General features: G+C 30.3%; 2 non-coding genes across 2 annotated transcripts; both read left to right on the top strand.

Annotated features, from left to right (window-relative positions):
* The first annotated feature begins 66 nt into the window (after positions 1–66).
* Positions 67–140, top strand: TRNAT-AGU (transfer RNA threonine (anticodon AGU)). The gene has a single exon. It is a non-coding gene; the product is annotated as a tRNA-Thr (tRNA).
* A 20,214-nt stretch (positions 141–20,354) lies between these two features.
* TRNAT-AGU (transfer RNA threonine (anticodon AGU)) lies at positions 20,355–20,428 on the top strand. The gene has a single exon. It is a non-coding gene; the product is annotated as a tRNA-Thr (tRNA).
* The last annotated feature ends 209 nt before the right edge of the window (positions 20,429–20,637 follow it).

Raw genomic sequence — 20,637 nt, forward strand, 5'->3', positions numbered from 1 at the left:
AAGAGAAAAACTCAGGATTTTCTTGAAAACTATAAGGCAAACTGTCCCTTTAAGCATTTTCAAGAGGGTGCTGTGGCTTAGTTGGTTAAAGCGCCTGTCTAGTAAACAGGAGATCCTGAGTTCAAATCTCAGCAGCGCCTTTATTTTCTTATTCTTAAATAAAAAAATATTTTCATTAAGTCGTACTTTGATACAATTAAATTAGAAAAGTCTGATTCATCTTTCTGTTAAACAGATCATCTTAAACCTAATAAAAAATAAAAGTGTTCTCATGAATATAGGAGCAATACTGTGATCGCAAAATGAAAAAGGTATATCAATGAGGAAGTCACAGTTGAAATATTACCCTAAATTTGAGCAATATTGATGTTTTTATGTAAAACAATTATTTGTAACTATTCAATAAAGGGAATTGAGTTTAAAAATAGTTTTTTTTAATACCACATAGTTATTCTTGTTTAGAGATTAGGAATCCTTTCTTTTATAACATTGGAATACATATAAAGAATCTTTATTGCAGGCACCGAATTCGATCGCCAATACTAAATTAATGATTCCTTCATTGTTACTACAGTAGGTGCTGTGGCTAACTGGTTAAAGTACCTGTTTCGTGAACAGGAAATCCTGAGTTCAAATCTCAGCAGCACCTTATTATTGGCTCCTTAGATGTAAGAATAATTTTCATCACGCAAATTTTGAGTACTATTTAAAAAGAAAAGTCTTGTTCTGTGACCTTTAGAATGGTTCATCTTAAATTGAAAGAAAAAACGTGGTATTGTGAAGATTTTTAAAGTAATGCCTTGAATGAAAAAGGGAAAAGACAATGACAAAGAGCAAAATAGAGATAAAAGATCATTCTGGAGTTGAATTCAAGTAATGCATTCTTGAACAAGGCATAATTCAAAATTCTATGAATATGGTAAGCAGTATATTAATGATGTGTTTATGAATAAGATGAGTGTTCTCATCTAAAGTGATTGAGTAGAGCATTGGATGAACTTAGAAAAGATTATGAAAGAGAAAAACTCAGGATTTTATTGAAAACTATAAGGCAAACTGTCCCTTAAAGCATTTTCAAGAGGATACTGTGGCTTAGCTGGTTAAAGCGCCTGTCTAGTAAACAGGAGATCATGAGCTCAAATCTCAGAAGTGCCTTCATTTTCTTATTCTTAAATAAAAAATAATTTTCATTAAGTCAGACTTTGATACAATTAAATTAGAAAAGTCTGATTCATCTTTCTGTTTAACAGATCATCTTAAACCTGATAAAAAATCAGAGTGTTCTCATGATTATAGTAGCAATACTGTGATTGCAAAATGAAAATGGTGTATCAATGAGGAAGTCACAGATGAAATATAACCCTAAATTTGAGCAATATAGATTTGTTTATGTAAAACAATTATTTGTAACTATTCAATATAGGGAATTGAGTTTAAAAAGAGTTTTTTTTAATACCACATAGTTATTCTTGTTTAGAGATTAGGAATCCTTTCTTTTATAACATTGGAATACATATAAAGAATCTTTATTGCAGGCACCGAATTCGATCGCCAATACTAAATTAATGATTCCTTCATTGTTACTACACTAGGTGCTGTGGCAAAGTGGTTAAAGTGCCTGTCTCGTAAACAGAAAATCCTGAGTTCAAATCTCAGCAGCACCTTATTATTGGCTCCTTACATGTAAGAATAATTTTCATCACGCAAATGTTGAATACTATTTAAAAAGAAAAGTCTTGTTCTGTGACCTTTAGAATGGTTCATCTTAGATTGAAATAAAAAAAGTTGTATTTTGAAGATTTTTAAAGTAATGCCTTGAATGAAAAAAAGGAAAAGACAATGACAAAGAGCAAAATAGAGATAAAAGATCATTCTGGAGTTGAATTCAAGTAATGCATTCTTGAACAAGGCATAATTCAAAATTCTATGAATATGGTAAGCAGTATATTAATGAGGTGTTTATGAATAAGATGAGTGTTCTCATCTAAAGTGATTGAGTAGAGCATTGTATGAACTTAGAAAAGATTATGAAAGAGAAAAACTCAGGATTTTCTTGGAAACTATAAGGCAAACTGTCCCTTTAAGCATTTTCAAGAGGGTGCTGTGGCTTAGTTGGTTAAAGCGCCTTCCTAGTAAACAGGAGATCCTGAGTTCAAATCTCAGCAGCGCCTTCATTTTCTTATTCTTAAATAAAAAATTATTTTCAATAAGTCGTACTTTGATACAATTAAATTAGAAAAGTCTGATTCATCTTTCTGTTGAACAGATCATCTTAAACCTAATAAAAAATAAAAGTGTTCTCATGATTATAGTAGCAATACTGTGATCGCAAAATGAAAATTGTATATCGATGAGGAAGTCACAGATTAAATATTACCCTAAATTTGAGCAATATTGATGTTTTTATGTAAAACAATTATTTGTAACTATTCAATAAAGGGAATTGAGTTTAAAAATAGTTTTTTTTAATACCACATAGTTATTCTTGTTTAGAGATTAGGAATCCTTTCTTTTATAACAATGGAATACATATAAAGAATCTTTATTGCAGGCACCGAATTCGATCGCCAATACTAAATTAATGATTCCTTCATTGTTACTACAGTAGGTGCTGTGGCTAAGTGGTTAAAGTGCCTGTCTCGTAAACAGGAAATCCTGAGTTCAAATCTCAACTGCACTTTATTATTGGCTCCCTAAATGTAAGAATCATTTTCATCACGCAAATGTTGAATACTATTTGAAAAGAAAAGTCTTGTTCTGTGACCTTTAGAATGGTTCATCTTAAATTGAAATAAAAAAAGTGGTTTTGTGAAGATTTTTAAAGTAATGCCTTGAATGAAAAAGGGAAAAGACAATGACAAAGAGCAAAATAGAGATAAAAGATCATTCTGGAGTTGAATTCAAGTAATGCATTCTTGAACAAGGCATAATTCAAAATTCTATGAATATGGTAAGCAGTATATTAATGAGGTGTTTATGAATAAGATGAGTGTTCTCATCTAAAGTGATTGAGTAGAGCATTGTATGAACTTAGAAAAGATTATGAAAGAGAAAAACTCAGGATTTTCTTGAAAACTATAAGGCAAACTGTCCCTTTAAGTATTTTCAAGAGGGTGCTGTGGGTTAGCTGGTTAAAGCGCCTGTCTAGTAAACAGGAGATCCTTAGTTCAAATCTCAGCAGCGCCTTCATTTTCTTATTCTTAAATAAAAAATAATTTTCATTAAGTCGTACTTTGATACAATTAAATTAGAAAAGTCTGATTCATCTTTCTGTTGAACAGATCATCTTAAACCTAATAAAAAATAAAAGTGTTCTCATGATTATAGTAGCAATACTGTGATCGCAAAATGAAAATTGTATATCAATGAGGAAGTCACAGATTAAATATTACCCTAAATTTGAGCAATATTGATGTTTTTATGTAAAACAATTATTTGTAACTATTCAATATAGGGAATTGAGTTTAAAAATATTTTTTTTAATACCACATAGTAATTCTTGTTTAGAGATTAGGAATCCTTTCTTTTATAACAGTGGAATACATATAAAGAATCTTTATTGCAAGCACCGAATTCGATCACCAATACTAAATTAATGATTCCTTCATTGTTACTACAGTAGGTGCTGTGGCTAAGTGGTTAAACTGCCTGTCTCGCAAACAGGAAATCTTGAGTTCAAATCTCAGCAGCACATTATTATTGGCTCCTTACATGTAAGAATAATTTTCATCACGCAAATGTTGAATACTATTTAAAAAGAAAAGTCTTGTTCTGTGACCTTTAGAATGGTTCATCTTAAATTGAAATAAAAAACGTGGTATTGTGAAAATTTTTAAAGTAATGCCTTGAATGAAAAAGGGAAAAGACAATGACAAATAGCAAAATAGAGATAAAAGATGATTCTGGAGTTGAATTCAAGTAATGCATTCTTGAACAAGGCATAATTCAAAATTCTATGAATATGGTAAGCAGTATATTAATGATGTGTTTATGAATAAGATGAGTGTTCTCATCTAAAGTGATTGAGTAGAGCATTGTATGAACTTAGAAAAGATTATGGAAGAGAAAAACTCAGGATTTTCTTGAAAACTATAAGGCAAACTGTCCCTTAAAGCATTTCAAAGAGGATACTGTGGCTTAGCTGGTTAAAGCGCCTGTCTAGTAAACAGGAGATCATGAGCTCAAATCTCAGAAGTGCCTTCATTTTCTTATTCTTAAATAAAAAATATTTTTCATTAAGTCGGACTTTGATACAATTAAATTAGAAAAGTCTGATTCATCTTTCTGTTTAACAGATCATCTTAAACCTGATAAAAAATCAGAGTGTTCTCATGAATATAGTAGCAATACTGTGATCGCAAAATGAAAAAGGTATATCGATGAGGAAGTCACAGTTGAAATATGACCCTAAATTTGAGCAATATTGATGTTTTTATGTAAAACAATTATTTGTAACTATTCAATAAAGGGAATTGAGTTTAAAAATAGTTTTTTTTAATACCACATAGTTATTCTTGTTTAGAGATTAGGAATCCTTTCTTTTATAACAATGGAATACATATAAAGAATCTTTATTGCAGGCACCGAATTCGATCGCCAATACTAAATTAATGATTCCTTCATTGTTACTACAGTAGGTGCTGTGGCTAAGTGGTTAAAGTGCCTGTCTCGTAAACAGGAAATCCTAAGTTCAAATCTCAACAGCACTTTATTATTGGCTCCCTACATGTAAGAATCATTTTCATCACGCAAATGTTGAATACTATTTAAAAAGAAAAGTCTTGTTCTGTGACATTTAGAATGGTTCATCATGAATTGAAATAAAAAAAGTGGTATTGTGAAGATTTTTAAAGTAATGCCTTGAATGAAAAAGGGAAAAGACAATGACAAAGAGCGAAATAGAGATAAAAGATCATTCTGGAGTTGAATTCAAGTAATGCATTCTTGAACAAGGCATAATTCAAAATTTTATGCATATGGTAAGCAGTATATTAATGAGGTGTTTATGAATAAGATGAGTGTTCTCATCTAAAGTGATTGAGTAGAGCATTGTATGAACTTAGAAAAGATTATGAAAGAGAAAACTCAGGATTTTCTTGAAAACTATAAGGCAAACTGTCCCTTTAATTATTTTCAAGAGGGTGCTGTGGCTTAGCTGGTTAAAGCACCTGTCTAGTAAACAGGAGATCCTTAGTTCAAATCTCAGCAGCGCCTTCATTTTCTTATTCTTAAATAAAAAATTATTTTCATTAAGTCGTACTTTGATACAATTAAATTAGAAAAGTCTGATTCATCTTTCTGTTGAACAGATCATCTTAAACCTAATAAAAAATAAAAGTGTTCTCATGATTATAGTAGCAATACTGTGATCGCAAAATGAAAATTGTATATCAATGAGGAAGTCACAGATTAAATATTACCCTAAATTTGAGCAATATTGATGTTTTTATGTAAAACAATTATTTGTAACTATTCAATATAGGGAATTGAGTTTAAAAATATATATATTTTTTTAATACCACATAGTTATTCTTGTTTAGAGATTAGGAATCCTTTCTTTTATAACATTGGAATACATATAAAGAATCTTTATTGCAGGCACCGAATTCGATCGCCAATACTAAATTAATGATGCCTTCATTGTTACTACAGTAGGTGCTGTGGCTAAGTGGTTAAACTGCCTGTCTCGCAAACAGGAAATCTTGAGTTCAAATCTCAACAGCACATTATTATTGGCTCCTTACATGTAAGAATAATTTTCATCACGCAAATGTTGAATACTATTTAAAAAGAAAAGTCTTGTTCTGTGACCTTTAGAATGGTTCATCTTAAATTGAAATAAAAAAAGTGGTATTGTGAAGATTTTTAAAGTAATGCCTTGAATGAAAAAGGGAAAAGACAATGACAAAGAGCAAAATAGAGATAAAAGATGATTCTGGAGTTGAATTCAAGTAATGCATTCTTGAACAAGGCATAAATCAAAATTCTTTGAATATGGTAAGCAGTATATTAATGAGGTGTTTATGAATAAGATGAGTGTTCTCATCTAAAGTGATTGAGTAGAGCATTGTATGAACTTAGAAAAGATTATGAAAGTGAAAAACTCAGGATTTTCTTGAAAACTATAAGGCAAACTGTCCCTTTAAGGATTTTCAAGAGGGTGCTGTGGCTTAGTTGGTTAAAGCGCCTTTCTAGTAAACAGGAGGTCCTGAGTTCAAATCTCAGCAGCGCTTTCATTTTCTTATTCTTAAATAAAAAATAATTTTCATTAAGTCGTACTTTGATACAATTAAATTAGAAAAGTCTGATTCATCTTTCTGTTGAACAGATCATCTTAAACCTAATAAAAAATAAAAGTGTTCTCATGATTATAGTAGCAATACTGTGATTGCAAAATGAAAATTGTATATCAATGAGGAAGTCACAGATTAAATATTACCCTAAATTTGAGCAATATTGATTTGTTTATGTAAAACAAATATTTGTAACTATTCAATATAGGGAATTGAGTTTAAAAAGAGTTTTTTTTAATACCACATAGTTATTCTTGTTTAGAGATTAGGAATCCTTTCTTTTATAACATTGGAATACATATAAAGAATCTTTATTGCAAGCACCGAATTCGATCACCAATACTAAATTAATGATTCCTTCATTGTTACTACAGTAGGTGCTGTGGCTAAGTGGTTAAACTGCCTGTCTCGCAAACAGGAAATCTTGAGTTCAAATCTCAGCAGCACATTATTATTGGCTCCTTACATGTAAGAATAATTTTCATCACGCAAATGTTGAATACTATTTAAAAAGAAAAGTCTTGTTCTGTGACCTTTAGAATGGTTCATCTTAAATTGAAATAAAAAAAGTGGTATTGTGAAGATTTTTAAAGTAATGCCTTGAATGAAAAAGGGAAAAGACAATGACAAAGAGCAAAATAGAGATAAAAGATGATTCTGGAGTTGAATTCAAGTAATGCATTCTTGAACAAGGCATAATTCAAAATTCTATGAATATGGTAAGCAGTATATTAATGATGTGTTTATGAATAAGATGAGTGTTCTCATCTAAAGTGATTGAGTAGAGCATTGTATGAACTTAGAAAAGATTATGGAAGAGAAAAACTCAGGATTTTCTTGAAAACTATAAGGCAAACTGTCCCTTAAAGCATTTCAAAGAGGATACTGTGGCTTAGCTGGTTAAAGCGCCTGTCTAGTAAACAGGAGATCATGAGCTCAAATCTCAGAAGTGCCTTCATTTTCTTATTCTTAAATAAAAAATAATTTTCATTAAGTCGGACTTTGATACAATTAAATTAGAAAAGTCTGATTCATCTTTCTGTTTAACAGATCATCTTAAACCTGATAAAAAATCAGAGTGTTCTCATGAATATAGTAGCAATACTGTGATCGCAAAATGAAAAAGGTATATCGATGAGGAAGTCACAGTTGAAATATTACCCTAAATTTGAGCAATATTGATGTTTTTATGTAAAACAATTATTTGTAACTATTCAATAAAGGGAATTGAGTTTAAAAATAGTTTTTTTTAATACCACATAGTTATTCTTGTTTAGAGATTAGGAATCCTTTCTTTTATAACAATGGAATACATATAAAGAATCTTTATTGCAGGCACCGAATTCGATCGCCAATACTAAATTAATGATTCCTTCATTGTTACTACAGTAGGTGCTGTGGCTAAGTGGTTAAAGTACCTGTCTCGTAAACAGGAAATCCTAAGTTCAAATCTCAACAGCACTTTATTATTGGCTCCCTACATGTAAGAATCATTTTCATCACGCAAATGTTGAATACTATTTAAAAAGAAAAGTCTTGTTCTGTGACATTTAGAATGGTTCATCATGAATTGAAATAAAAAAAGTGGTATTGTGAAGATTTTTAAAGTAATGCCTTGAATGAAAAAGGGAAAAGACAATGACAAAGAGCAAAATAGAGATAAAAGATCATTCTGGAGTTGAATTCAAGTAATGCATTCTTGAACAAGGCATAATTCAAAATTTTATGAATATGGTAAGCAGTATATTAATGAGGTGTTTATGAATAAGATGAGTGTTCTCATCTAAAGTGATTGAGTAGAGCATTGTATGAACTTAGAAAAGATTATGAAAGAGAAAACTCAGGATTTTCTTGAAAACTATAAGGCAAACTGTCCCTTTAAGTATTTTCAAGAGGGTGCTGTGGCTTAGCTGGTTAAAGCACCTGTCTAGTAAACAGGAGATCCTTAGTTCAAATCTCAGCAGTGCCTTCTTTATCTTAATATTAAATAAAACATTATTTTCATTAAATCGTACTTTGATACAATTAAATTAGAAAAGTCTGATTCATCTTTCTGTTGAACAGATCATCTTAAACCCGATAAAAAATCAGAGTGTTCTCATGATTATAGTACCAATACTGTGATCGCAAAATGAAAAAGGTAGATCAATGAGGAAGTCACAGTTGAAATATTACCCTAAATTTGAGCAATATTGATGTTTTTATGTAAAACAATTATTTGTAACTATTCAATATAGGGAATTGAGTTTAAAAATAGTTTTTTTTAATACCACATAGTTATTCTTGTTTAGAGATTACAAATCCTTTCTTTTATAACATTGGAATACAGATAAAGAATCTTTATTGCAGGCACCGAATTCGATCGCCAATACTAAATTAATGATTCCTTCATTGTTACTACACTAGGTGCTGTGGCTAAGTGGTTAAACTGCTTATCTTGCAAACAGGAAATCCTGAGTTCAAATCTCAGCAGCACCTTATTATTGGCTCCTTACATGTAAGAATAATTTTCATCACGCAAATGTTGAATACTATTTAAAAAGAAAAGTCTTGTTCTGTGACCTTTAGAATGGTTCATCTTAAATTGAAATAAAAAAAGTTGTATTGTGAAGATTTTTAAGTAATGCCTTGAATGAAAAAAGGAAAAGACAATGACAAAAGAGCAAAATAGAGATAAAAGATCATTCTGAAGTTGAATTCAAGTAATGCATTCTTGAACAAGGCATAATTCAAAATTCTATGAATATGGTAAGCAGTATATTAATGAGGTGTTTATGAATAAGATGAGTGTTCTCATCTAAAGTGATTGAGTAGAGCATTGTATGAACTTAGAAAAGATTATGAAAGAGAAAAACTCAGGATTTTCTTGAAAACTATAAGGCAAACTGTCCCTTTAAGTATTTTCAAGAGGGTGCTGTGGCTTAGCTGGTTAAAGCGCCTGTCTAGTAAACAGGAGATCCTTAGTTCAAATCTCAGCAGCGCCTTCATTTTCTTATTCTTAAATAAAAAATAATTTTCATTAAGTCGTACTTTGATACAATTAAATTAGAAAAGTCTGATTCATCTTTCTGTTGAACAGATCATCTTAAACCTAATAAAAAATAAAAGTGTTCTCATGATTATAGTAGCAATACTGTGATCGCAAAATGAAAATTGTATATCAATGAGGAAGTCACAGATTAAATATTACCCTAAATTTGAGCAATATTGATGTTTTTATGTAAAACAATTATTTGTAACTATTCAATATAGGGAATTGAGTTTAAAAATATTTTTTTTAATACCACATAGTTATTCTTGTTTAGAGATTAGGAATCCTTTCTTTTATAACATTGGAATACATATAAAGAATCTTTATTGCAAGCACCGAATTCGATCACCAATACTAAATTAATGATTCCTTCATTGTTACTACAGTAGGTGCTGTGGCGAAGTGGTTAAACTGCCTGTCTCGCAAACAGGAAATCTTGAGTTCAAATCTCAGCAGCACATTATTATTGGCTCCTTACATGTAAGAATAATTTTCATCACGCAAATGTTGAATACTATTTAAAAAGAAAAGTCTTGTTCTGTGACCTTTAGAATGGTTCATCTTAAATTGAAATAAAAAACGTGGTATTGTGAAGATTTTTAAAGTAATGCCTTGAATGAAAAAGGGAAAAGACAATGACAAAGAGCAAAATAGAGATAAAAGATGATTCTGGAGTTGAATTCAAGTAATGCATTCTTGAACAAGGCATAATTCAAAATTCTATGAATATGGTAAGCAGTATATTAATGATGTGTTTATGAATAAGATGAGTGTTCTCATCTAAAGTGATTGAGTAGAGCATTGTATGAACTTAGAAAAGATTATGGAAGAGAAAAACTCAGGATTTTCTTGAAAACTATAAGGCAAACTGTCCCTTAAAGCATTTCAAAGAGGATACTGTGGCTTAGCTGGTTAAAGCGCCTGTCTAGTAAACAGGAGATCATGAGCTCAAATCTCAGAAGTGCCTTCATTTTCTTATTCTTAAATAAAAAATAATTTTCATTAAGTCGGACTTTGATACAATTAAATTAGAAAAGTCTGATTCATCTTTCTGTTTAACAGATCATCTTAAACCTGATAAAAAATCAGAGTGTTCTCATGAATATAGTAGCAATACTGTGATCGCAAAATGAAAAAGGTATATCGATGAGGAAGTCACAGTTGAAATATTACCCTAAATTTGAGCAATATTGATGTTTTTATGTAAAACAATTATTTGTAACTATTCAATAAAGGGAATTGAGTTTAAAAATAGTTTTTTTTAATACCACATAGTTATTCTTGTTTAGAGATTAGGAATCCTTTCTTTTATAACAATGGAATACATATAAAGAATCTTTATTGCAGGCACCGAATTCGATCGCCAATACTAAATTAATGATTCCTTCATTGTTACTACAGTAGGTGCTGTGGCTAAGTGGTTAAAGTACCTGTCTCGTAAACAGGAAATCCTAAGATCAAATCTCAACAGCACTTTATTATTGGCTCCCTACATGTAAGAATCATTTTCATCACGCAAATGTTGAATACTATTTAAAAAGAAAAGTCTTGTTCTGTGACATTTAGAATGGTTCATCATGAATTGAAATAAAAAAAGTGGTATTGTGAAGATTTTTAAAGTAATGCCTTGAATGAAAAAGGGAAAAGACAATGACAAAGAGCAAAATAGAGATAAAAGATCATTCTGGAGTTGAATTCAAGTAATGCATTCTTGAACAAGGCATAATTCAAAATTTTATGAATATGGTAAGCAGTATATTAATGAGGTGTTTATGAATAAGATGAGTGTTCTCATCTAAAGTGATTGAGTAGAGCATTGTATGAACTTAGAAAAGATTATGAAAGAGAAAACTCAGGATTTTCTTGAAAACTATAAGGCAAACTGTCCCTTTAAGTATTTTCAAGAGGGTGCTGTGGCTTAGCTGGTTAAAGCACCTGTCTAGTAAACAAGAGATCCTTAGTTCAAATCTCAGCAGCGCCTTCATTTTCTTATTCTTAAATAAAAAATTATTTTCATTAAGTCGTACTTTGATACAATTAAATTAGAAAAGTCTGATTCATCTTTCTGTTGAACAGATCATCTTAAACCTAATAAAAAATAAAAGTGTTCTCATGATTATAGTAGCAATACTGGGATCGCAAAATGAAAATTGTATATCAATGAGGAAGTCACAGATTAAATATTACCCTAAATTTGAGCAATATTGATGTTTTTATGTAAAACAATTATTTGTAACTATTCAATATAGGGAATTGAGTTTAAAAATATTTTTTTTTAATACCACATAGTTATTCTTGTTTAGAGATTAGGAATCCTTTCTTTTATAACATTGGAATACATATAAAGAATCTTTATTGCAGGCACCGAATTCGATCGCCAATACTAAATTAATGATGCCTTCATTGTTACTACAGTAGGTGCTGTGGCTAAGTGGTTAAACTGCCTGTCTCGCAAACAGGAAATCTTGAGTTCAAATCTCAGCAGCACATTATTATTGGCTCCTTACATGTAAGAATAATTTTCATCACGCAAATGTTGAATACTATTTAAAAAGAAAAGTCTTGTTCTGTGACCTTTAGAATGGTTCATCTTAAATTGAAATAAAAAAAGTGGTATTGTGAAGATTTTTAAAGTAATGCCTTGAATGAAAAAGGGAAAAGACAATGACAAAGAGCAAAATAGAGATAAAAGATGATTCTGGAGTTGAATTCAAGTAATGCATTCTTGAACAAGGCATAAATCAAAATTCTTTGAATATGGTAAGCAGTATATTAATGAGGTGTTTATGAATAAGATGAGTGTTCTCATCTAAAGTGATTGAGTAGAGCATTGTATGAACTTAGAAAAGATTATGAAAGTGAAAAACTCAGGATTTTCTTGAAAACTTTAAGGCAAACTGTGCCTTAAAGCATTTTCAAAAGGTTGCTGTGGCTTAGCTTGTTAAAGTGCCTGTCTAGTAAACAGGAGATCCGGAGTTCAAATCTCAGCAGTGCCTTCTTTATCTTAATATTAAATAAAACATTATTTTCATTAAATCGTACTTTGATACAATTAAATTAGAAAAGTCTGATTCATCTTTCTGTTGAACAAATCATCTTAAACCCGATAAAAAATCAGAGTGTTCTCATGATTATAGTACCAATACTGTGATCGCAAAATGAAAAAGGTAGATCAATGAGGAAGTCACAGTTGAAATATTACGCTAAATTTGAGCAATATTGATGTTTTTATGTAAAACAATTATTTGTAACTATTCAATATAGGGAATTGAGTTTAAAAATAGTTTTTTTTAATACCACATAGTTATTCTTGTTTAGAGATTAGGAATCGTTTCTTTTATAACATTGGAATACATATAAAGAATCTTTATTGCAGGCACCGAATTCGATCGCCAATACTAAATTAATGATTCCTTCTTTGCTACTACAGTAGGTGCTGTGGCTAAGTGGTTAAACTGCCTGTCTCGCAAACAGGAAATCCTGAGTTCAAATCTCAGCAGCACCTTATTATTGGCTCCTTACATGTAAGAATAATTTTAATCATGCAAATGTTGAATACTATTGAAAAAGAAAAGTCTTGTTCTGTGACCTTTAGAATGGTTCATCTTAAATTGAAATAGAAAAAGTGGTATTGTGAAGATTTTTAAAGTAATGCCTTGAATGAAAAAGGGAAAAGACAATGACAAAGAGCAAAATAGAGATAAAAGATCATTCTGGAGTTGAATTCAAGTAATTCATTCTTGAACAAGGCATAATTCAAAATTCTATGAATATGGTAAGCAGTATATTAATGAGGTGTTTATGAATAAGATGAGTGTTCTCATCTAAAATGATTGAGTAGAGCATTGTATGAACTTAGAAAAGATTATGAAAGAGAAAAACTCAGGATTTTCTTGAAAACTATAAGGCAAACTGTCCCTTTCAGCATTTTCAAGAGGGTTCTGTGGCTTAGTTGGTTAAAGCGCCTTTCTAGTAAACAGTAGATCCTGAGTTCAAATCTCAGCAGCGCCTTCATATTCTTAAATAAAAAATTATTTTCATTAAGTCGTACTTTGATACAATTAAATTAGAAAAGTCTGATTCATCTTTCTGTTGAACAGATCATCTTAAACCTAATAAAAAATAAAAGTGTTCTCATGATTATAGTAGCAATACTGTGATTGCAAAATGAAAATTTTATATCAATGAGGAAGTCACAGATTAAATATTACCCTAAATTTGAGCAATATTGATTTGTTTATGTAAAACAAATATTTGTAACTATTCAATATAGGGAATTGAGTTTAAAAAGAGTTTTTTTTAATACCACATAGTTATTCTTGTTTAGAGATTAGGAATCCTTTCTTTTATAACATTGGAATACATATAAAGAATCTTTATTGCAAGCACCGAATTCGATCACCAATACTAAATTAATGATTCCTTCATTGTTACTACAGTAGGTGCTGTGGCTAAGTGGTTAAACTGCCTGTCTCGCAAACAGGCAATCTTGAGTTCAAATCTCAGCAGCACATTATTATTGGCTCCTTACATGTAAGAATAATTTTCATCACGCAAATGTTGAATACTATTTAAAAAGAAAAGTCTTGTTCTGTGACCTTTAGAATGGTTCATCTTAAATTGAAATAAAAAACATGGTATTGTGAAGATTTTTAAAGTAATGCCTTGAATGAAAAAGGGAAAAGACAATGACAAAGAGCAAAATAGAGATAAAAGATGATTCTGGAGTTGAATTCAAGTAATGCATTCTTGAACAAGGCATAATTCAAAATTCTATGAATATATTAAGCAGTATATTAATGATGTGTTTATGAATAAGATGAGTGTTCTCATCTAAAGTGATTGAGTAGAGCATTGTATGAACTTAGAAAAGATTATGGAAGAGAAAAACTCAGGATTTTCTTGAAAACTATAAGGCAAACTGTCCCTTAAAGCATTTCAAAGAGGATACTGTGGCTTAGCTGGTTAAAGCGCCTGTCTAGTAAACAGGAGATCATGAGCTCAAATCTCAGAAGTGCCTTCATTTTCTTATTCTTAAATAAAAAATAATTTTCATTAAGTCGGACTTTGATACAATTAAATTAGAAAAGTCTGATTCATCTTTCTGTTTAACAGATCATCTTAAACCTGATAAAAAATCAGAGTGTTCTCATGAATATAGTAGCAATACTGTGATCGCAAAATGAAAAAGGTATATCGATGAGGAAGTCACAGTTGAAATATTACCCTAAATTTGAGCAATATTGATGTTTTTATGTAAAACAATTATTTGTAACTATTCAATAAAGGGAATTGAGTTTAAAAATAGTTTTTTTTAATACCACATAGTTATTCTTGTTTAGAGATTAGGAATCCTTTCTTTTATAACAATGGAATACATATAAAGAATCTTTATTGCAGGCACCGAATTCGATCGCCAATACTAAATTAATGATTCCTTCATTGTTACTACAGTAGGTGCTGTGGCTAAGTGGTTAAAGTGCCTGTCTCGTAAACAGGAAATCCTAAGTTCAAATCTCAACAGCACTTTATTATTGGCTCCCTACATGTAAGAATCATTTTCATCACGCAAATGTTGAATACTATTTAAAAAGAAAAGTCTTGTTCTGTGACATTTAGAATGGTTCATCATGAATTGAAATAAAAAAAGTGGTATTGTGAAGACTTTTAAAGTAATGCCTTGAATGAAAAAGGGAAAAGACAATGACAAAGAGCAAAATAGAGATAAAAGATCATTCTGGAGTTGAATTCAAGTAATGCATTCTTGAAAAAGGCATAATTCAAAATTTTATGAATATGGTAAGCAGTATATTAATGAGGTGTTTATGAATAAGATGAGTGTTCTCATCTAAAGTGATTGAGTAGAGCATTGTATGAACTTAGAAAAGATTATGAAAGAGAAAACTCAGGATTTTCTTGAAAACTATAAGGCGAACTGTCCCTTTAAGTATTTTCAAGAGGGTGCTGTGGCTTAGCTGGTTAAAGCACCTGTCTAGTAAACAGGAGATCCTTAGTTCAAATCTCAGCAGCGCCTTCATTTTCTTATTCTTAAATAAAAAAATATTTTCATTAAGTCGTACTTTGATACAATTAAATTAGAAAAGTCTGATTCATCTTTCTGTTGAACAGATCATCTTAAACCTAATAAAAAATAAAAGTGTTCTCATGATTATAGTAGCAATACTGTGATCGCAAAATGAAAATTGTATATCAATGAGGAAGTCACAGATTAAATATTACCCTAAATTTGAGCAATATTGATCTTTTTATGTAAAACAATTATTTGTAACTATTCAATATAGGGAATTGAGTTTAAAAATATTTTTTTTTAATACCACATAGTTATTCTTGTTTAGAGATTAGGAATCCTTTCTTTTATAACATTGGAATACATATAAAGAATCTTTATTGCAGGCACCGAATTCGATCGCCAATACTAAATTAATGATGCTTTCATTGTTACTACAGTAGGTGCTGTGGCTAAGTGGTTAAACTGCCTGTCTCGCAAACAGGAAATCTTGAGTTCAAATCTCAGCAGCACATTATTATTGGCTCCTTACATGTAAGAATAATTTTCATCACGCAAATGTTGAATACTATTTAAAAAGAAAAGTCTTGTTCTGTGACCTTTAGAATGGTTCATCTTAAATTGAAATAAAAAAAGTGGTATTGTGAAGATTTTTAAAGTAATGCCTTGAATGAAAAAGGGAAAAGACAATGACAAAGAGCAAAATAGAGATAAAAGATGATTCTGGAGTTGAATTCAAGTAATGCATTCTTGAACAAGGCATAATTCAAAATTCTATGAATATGGTAAGCAGTATATTAATGATGTGTTTATGAATAAGATGAGTGTTCTCATCTAAAGTGATTGAGTAGAGCATTGTATGAACTTAGAAAAGATTATGGAAGAGAAAAACTCAGGATTTTCTTGAAAACTATAAGGCAAACTGTCCCTTAAAGCATTTCAAAGAGGATACTGTGGCTTAGCTGGTTAAAGTGCCTGTCTAGTAAACAGGAGATCATGAGCTCAAATCTCAGAAGTGCCTTCATTTTCTTATTCTTAAATAAAAAATAATTTTCATTAAGTCGGACTTTGATACAATTAAATTAGAAAAGTCTGATTCATCTTTCTGTTTAACAGATCATCTTAAACCTGATAAAAAATCAGAGTGTTCTCATGAATATAGTAGCAATACTGTGATCGCAAAATGAAAAAGGTATATCGATGAGGAAGTCACAGTTGAAATATTACCCTAAATTTGAGCAATATTGATGTTTTTATGTAAAACAATTATTTGTAACTATTCAATAAAGGGAATTGAGTTTAAAAATAGTTTTTTTTAATACCACATAGTTATTCTTGTTTAGAGATTAGGAATCCTTTCTTTTATAACAATGGAATACATATAAAGAATCTTTATTGCAGGCACCGAATTCGATCGCCAATACTAAATTAATGATTCCTTCATTGTTACTACAGTAGGTGCTGTGGCTAAGTGGTTAAAGTACCTGTCTCGTAAACAGGAAATCCTAAGTTCAAATCTCAACAGCACTTTATTATTGGCTCCTTACATGTAAGAATAATTTTCATCACGCAAATGTTGAATACTATTTAAAAAGAAAAGTCTTGTTCTGTGACCTTTAGAATGGTTCATCTTAAATTGAAATAAAAAAAGTTGTATTGTGAAGATTTTTAAAGTAATGCCTTGAATGAAAAAAGGAAAAGACAATGACAAAAGAGCAAAATAGAGATAAAAGATCATTCTGAAGTTGAATTCAAGTAATGCATTCTTGAACAAGGCATAATTCAAAATTCTATGAATATGGTAAGCAGTATATTAATGAGGTGTTTATGAATAAGATGAGTGTTCTCATCTAAAGTGATTGAGTAGAGCATTGTATGAACTTAGAAAAGATTATGAAAGAGAAAAACTCAGGATTTTCTTGAAAACTATAAGGCAAACTGTCCCTTTAAGTATTTTCAAGAGGGTGCTGTGGCTTAGCTGGTTAAAGCACCTGTCTAGTAAACAAGAGATCCTTAGTTCAAATCTCAGCAGCGCCTTCATTTTCTTATTCTTAAATAAAAAATTATTTTCATTAAGTCGTACTTTGATACAATTAAATTAGAAAAGTCTGATTCATCTTTCTGTTGAACAGATCATCTTAAACCTAATAAAAAATAAAAGTGTTCTCATGATTATAGTAGCAATACTGTGATCGCAAAATGAAAATTGTATATCAATGAGGAAGTCACAGATTAAATATTACCCTAAATTTGAGCAATATTGATGTTTTTATGTAAAACAATTATTTGTAACTATTCAATATAGGGAATTGAGTTTAAAAATATTTTTTTTTAATACCACATAGTTATTCTTGTTTAGAGATTAGGAATCCTTTCTTTTATAACATTGGAATACATATAAAGAATCTTTATTGCAGGCACCGAATTCGATCGCCAATACTAAATTAATGATGCCTTCATTGTTACTACAGTAGGTGCTGTGGCTAAGTGGTTAAACTGCCTGTCTCGCAAACAGGAAATCTTGAGTTCAAATCTCAGCAGCACATTATTATTGGCTCCTTACATGTAAGAATAATTTTCATCACGCAAATGTTGAATACTATTTAAAAAGAAAAGTCTTGTTCTGTGACCTTTAGAATGGTTCATCTTAAATTGAAATAAAAAAAGTGGTATTGTGAAGATTTTTAAAGTAATGCCTTGAATGAAAAAGGGAAAAGACAATGACAAAGAGCAAAATAGAGATAAAAGATGATTCTGGAGTTGAATTCAAGTAATGCATTCTTGAACAAGGCATAAATCAAAATTCTTTGAATATGGTAAGCAGTATATTAATGAGGTGTTTATGAATAAGATGAGTGTTCTCATCTAAAGTGATTGAGTAGAGCATTGTATGAACTTAGAAAAGATTATGAAAGTGAAAAACTCAGGATTTTCTTGAAAACTTTAAGGCAAACTGTGCCTTAAAGCATTTTCAAAAGGTTGCTGTGGCTTAGCTTGTTAAAGTGCCTGTCTAGTAAACAGGAGATCCGGAGTTCAAATCTAAGCAGTGCCTTCTTTATCTTAATATTAAATAAAACATTATTTTCATTAAATCGTACTTTGATACAATTAAATTAGAAAAGTCTGATTCATCTTTCTGTTGAACAGATCATCTTAAACCCGATAAAAAATCAGAGTGTTCTCATGATTATAGTACCAATACTGTGATCGCAAAATGAAAAAGGTAGATCAATGAGGAAGTCACAGTTGAAATATTACGCTAAATTTGAGCAATATTGATGTTTTTATGTAAAACAATTATTTGTAACTATTCAATATAGGGAATTGAGTTTAAAAATAGTTTTTTTTAATACCACATAGTTATTCTTGTTTAGAGATTAGGAATCGTTTCTTTTATAACATTGGAATACATATAAAGAATCTTTATTGCAGGCACCGAATTCGATCGCCAATACTAAATTAATGATTCCTTCTTTGCTACTACAGTAGGTGCTGTGGCTAAGTGGTTAAACTGCCTGTCTCGCAAACAGGAAATCCTGAGTTCAAATCTCAGCAGCACCTTATTATTGGCTCCTTACATGTAAGAATAATTTTAATCATGCAAATGTTGAATACTATTGAAAAAGAAAAGTCTTGTTCTGTGACCTTTAGAATGGTTCATCTTAAATTGAAATAGAAAAAGTGGTATTGTGAAGATTTTTAAAGTAATGCCTTGAATGAAAAAGGGAAAAGACAATGACAAAGAGCAAAATAGAGATAAAAGATCATTCTGGAGTTGAATTCAAGTAATTCATTCTTGAACAAGGCATAATTCAAAATTCTATGAATATGGTAAGCAGTATATTAATGAGGTGTTTATGAATAAGATGAGTGTTCTCATCTAAAATGATTGAGTAGAGCATTGTATGAACTTAGAAAAGATTATGAAAGAGAAAAACTCAGGATTTTCTTGAAAACTATAAGGCAAACTGTCCCTTTCAGCATTTTCAAGAGGGTTCTGTGGCTTAGTTGGTTAAAGCGCCTTTCTAGTAAACAGTAGATCCTGAGTTCAAATCTCAGCAGCGCCTTCATATTCTTAAATAAAAAATTATTTTCATTAAGTCGTACTTTGATACAATTAAATTAGAAAAGTCTGATTCATCTTTCTGTTGAACAGATCATCTTAAACCTAATAAAAAATGAAAGTGTTCTCATGATTATAGTAGCAATACTGTGATCGCAAAATGAAAATTGTATATCAATGAGGAAGTCACAGATCAAATATTACCCTAAATTTGAGCAATATTGATGTTTTTATGTAAAACAATTATTTGTAACTATTCAATATAGGGAATTGAGTTTAAAAATAGTTTTTTTTTAAACCACATAGTTATTCTTGTTTAGAGATTAGGAATCCTTTCTTTTATAACATTGGAATACATATAAAGAATCTTTATTGCAGGCACCGAATTCGATCGCCAATACTAAATTAATGATTCCTTCTTTGCTACAACAGTAGGTGCTGTGGCTAAGTGGTTAAACTGCTTATCTTGCAAACAGGAAATCCTGAGTTCAAATCTCAGCAGCACCTTATTATTGGCTCCTTACATGTAAGAATAATTTTAATCACGCAAATGTTGAATACTATTTAAAAAGAAAAGTCTTGTTCTGTGACCTTTAGAATGGTTAATCTTAAATTGAAATAGAAAAAGTGGTATTGTGAAGATTTTTAAAGTAATGCCTTGAATGAAAAAGGGAAAAGACAATGACAAAGAGCAAAATAGAGATAAAAGATCATTCTGGAGTTGAATTCAAGTAATGCATTCTTGAACAAGGCATAATTCAAAATTCTATGAATATGGTAAGCAGTATATTAATGAAGTGTTTATGAATAAGATTAATGTTCTCATCTAAAGTGATTGAGTAGAGCATTGTATGAACTTAGAAAAGATTATGAAAGAGAAAAACTCAGGATTTTCTTGAAAACTATAAGGCAAACTGTCCCTTTAAGCATTTTCAAGAGGGTGCTGTGGCTTAGTTGGTTAAAGCACCTGTCTAGTAAACAGGAGATCCTGAGTTCAAATCTCAGCAGCGCCTTCATTTTCTTATTCTTAAATAAAAAATTATTTTCATTAAGTCGTACTTTGATACAATTAAATTAGAAAAGTCTGATTCATCTTTCTGTTGAACAGATCATCTTAAACCTAATAAAAAATAAAAGTGTTCTCACGATTATAGTAGCAATACTGTGATCGCAAAATGAAAAAGGTATATCAATGAGGAAGTCACAGTTGAAATATTACCCT

Source organism: Triturus cristatus, chromosome 12 (genome assembly GCF_964204655.1).
Source record: "Triturus cristatus chromosome 12, aTriCri1.1, whole genome shotgun sequence".
Taxonomy (NCBI): Eukaryota; Metazoa; Chordata; class Amphibia; order Caudata; family Salamandridae; genus Triturus; species Triturus cristatus.